General features: G+C 48.5%; 1 pseudogene; it reads left to right on the forward strand.

Moving 5' to 3' along the window:
• Positions 1-343: 343 nt before the first annotated feature.
• LOC149999451 (polyadenylate-binding protein 1 pseudogene) lies at positions 344-2899 on the forward strand (annotated as a pseudogene).
• The last annotated feature ends 314 nt before the right edge of the window (positions 2900-3213 follow it).

Consider the following 3213-nt stretch of genomic DNA (forward strand, 5'->3'; position numbering starts at 1 on the left):
CATATTGTTTGCTTTCTGTCTCCCAACTATGACCTCAAATTTTCAAATAATGTAGGGGTGAGGCAGGATAGGAAGAGCTACAGAAATCCCTTGACAAGTGGAATAAGGGAAACTGAGACAAAATAATTAAACAAGGCCAAACAATTTGAGAAATTTACAAGTCAGCTAATGAAACACAAAGTTCTCCTCCCTCCCCTCCCCCAACAGAACCGCCTAGGTCCCGGTTTCTCTTCAATGACGTTCTTGCTGACGTTCTTTAGAAATGAAACTTAATCTCTTGACATTCTTTAGAAATGAAACTAACCGGCTATACCCCAGGGCTGTGAGTGCCGAGAGGGCGGAGTGTGTGCTCCGGGCTCGGAACACACATTTATTACTTTAAAAAAAACCGCCGAAAAACCTTAAAATACCTTTTAACCGCTCCCGCAGATTACAAACAGCCGCATCTCCCCCGCCGGAGACTTCTATTTTTCTTTTTCTTTTTTATAAAATAACCCGGGGAAGCAGCTGAGGCCGACCCGCCCGAGGCCCCGCAGCAGCTCCAAGAAGGAACCAAGAGACCGAGAGCTCCTCGCTGCCCCGACGGACACCGCCACCTTCGCTCCCCAGCCCCAGCCAGCAGCCAGCGACTAGCGGCAGCGGACCGACAGCCACCGACCCCGTCCTGCGGCCGCTGAGTGCGTAGTTTTCTATTTCCCTTGATTTGTGTTCCGCTGCACCTGCCCACCTTCCCCCTTTCGGGCCCCGGCCCCAGCACTAGCTCTCCGCCTCTCGCGGGAAGGTCGTGGTCTGTGGCCCTGCGCCCAGCCGTGCGGAGATGAACCCCAACGCCCCCAGCTCCCCCTCGTCCACGCTCTATGTGGGGGACCTACACTGCGACGTGACTGAGGCGATGCTCTACGAGAAGTTCAGCCCGGCGGGACCCATCCTCGCCGTCCGGGTCTGCAGGGACATGATCACCCGCCGCTCCTTGGGCTACGCGTATGTGAAATTCCAGCAACCTTCGGACGCGGAACGTGCTTTGGACACCATGAATTTTGATATTATAAAGGGCAAGCCAGTTCGTATCATGTGGTGTCAGCGGGAACCACCACTTCGCAAAAGAGGAGTGGGCTACATATTCATTAAAAATTTGGACAAATCCATTGATAAAAAAGCACTGTTTGATACATTTTCTGCTTTTGGTAACATCCTTTCATGTAAGGTGGCTTGTGACCAAGATAGTTCCAAGTATTACGGATTTGTACATTTTGACACACAGGAAGCAGCTGAAAGAGCTATTGAAAAAATGAATGGGATGCTTCTAAATGATTGCAAAGTATTTGTTGGGCGATTTAAGGCTACTAAAGAACGAGAAGCAGAACTTGGAGCTAGTGCAAATGAGTTCACCAACGTTGAGTTCACCAACGTTTGCATCAAGAATTTGGGAGAAGACGTGGATGATGAGCGCCTTAAGGATCTCTTTGGCAAGCTTGGACCGGCCTTAAGTGTGAATGTAATGACCGATGAAAGTGGAAAATCCAAGGGTTTTGGATTTGTAAGCTTTGAAAGGCATGAAGATGCACAGAAAGCCGTGGATGAGATGAATGGAAAGGAGCTCAATGGAAAACAAATTTTCGTTGGCCGAGCTCAGAAAAAAGTGGAACGGCAGATGGAACTTAAGCACAAATTTGAGCAGAAGAGGCAAGATAGGATCACCAGACCCCAGCGTGTTAACCTTTATGTGAAAAATCTTGATGATGATGTTGATGATGAACGTCTCCGGAAAGAGTTTTCTCCATTTGGTACTATCACTAGTGCAAAGGTTATGATGAAGGATGGTCACAGCGAAGGGTTTGGTTTTGTATGTTTCTCCTCACCCAAAGAAGCCACTAGAGCAGCTATAGAAATGCATGGTAGAATCGTGGCTACCAGGCCATTGCATGTAGCTTTACCTCAATGCAAAGAAGAGCGCCAGGCTCGCCTCACTAATAAGTATATGCAGAGAATGGCCAGTGTGAGAGCTGTGCTCAACCCCGTAATCAACCCCTACCAGCCAGCACCTCCTTCAGGTTCCTTCATGGCTGCTAAACCACAGACTCAGAACCGTGGTGCATACTATCCTAGCCAAATTGCTCAACCAAGACCAAATCCTCACTGGATTGCTCAGGGTGCCAGACCTCGTCCATTCCAAAATATGTCCAGTGCTATACGCCCAGCTGCTCCGAGACCACCAGTTAGTACTATGAGACCAGCTTCTTCATGTGTTCCACGAGTCATATCAACACAGCGTGTTGCCAGCACATCACCAAAGACAATGGGTCCACGGCCTGCAGCAGCTGCTACTACACCTGCTGTCTGCACCATTCCACAGTATAAGTATGCTGCAGGAGTCTGCAATCCTCAACAACATCTTAATGCGCAGCTGCAGGTGACCGTGCAGCAGCCTGCTGTTCCCGTACAAGGTCAGGAGCCTTTGACTGCTTCCATGTTGGCATCTGCCCCTCCTCAAGAGCAGAAACAAATGTTGGGTGAACAGCTCTTTCTTCTCATTCAAGCCATGCACCCTACTCTTGCTGGTAAAATCACTGGCATGATGTTGGAGATCAATAATTCAGAACTTCTTCATATTCTTGCGTCTCCAGAGTCTCTCCGTTCTAAAGTTGATGAAGCTATAGCTGTACTACAAGCCCACCAAGCTAAAGAGGCTGCCCAGAAAGCAGTTAGCAATGCCACTGGTGTACCGCCTCCAAGGCCCCCTTTTCTCTGACTTCCCAGTGAGCTCACTTCCTCTACTGTAACTTCTGTTTCTTAGAGAGCAAAAACAACCCTGCTTGGGCTCTCTCCTGTTGTTTCTTCTGTCTTAAGCCCTTCCTTTGTTTCACTTCCCCCAGCTTTAATAAATGTACTCTCAAAATCACCTGGACTCATGTTGTGAAATCTTTTCTGCATGAGGTCAAGAACAACCCACACACTACTGGCGGGCCCAAGGCAGACCTGCTTCAGGTCCAGACCCCATCTGGTAACAAGGGCAGGACAGAAAGTGGAACTGGCTTAGAAATCGTTCTTTTATTTCTTCAAAGCCTCCAACCTTAAGAAGATTTAGATTTTGAAGTAAGCAGGAAAGGGGGAGTGTATAATTTGAAGACAGAGAGATAAAGGGGGCTTGTGGATTGTGAGAACAGAGGTATTTGCATACTTAGTGTCAGTGCCTGAAAAGCTGGGACTCCCAAG

The sequence above is a fragment of the Furipterus horrens genome, unplaced genomic scaffold, assembly GCF_987537825.1.
Source record: "Furipterus horrens unplaced genomic scaffold, mFurHor1.1.pri manual_scaffold_10, whole genome shotgun sequence".
Taxonomy (NCBI): domain Eukaryota; kingdom Metazoa; phylum Chordata; class Mammalia; order Chiroptera; family Furipteridae; genus Furipterus; species Furipterus horrens.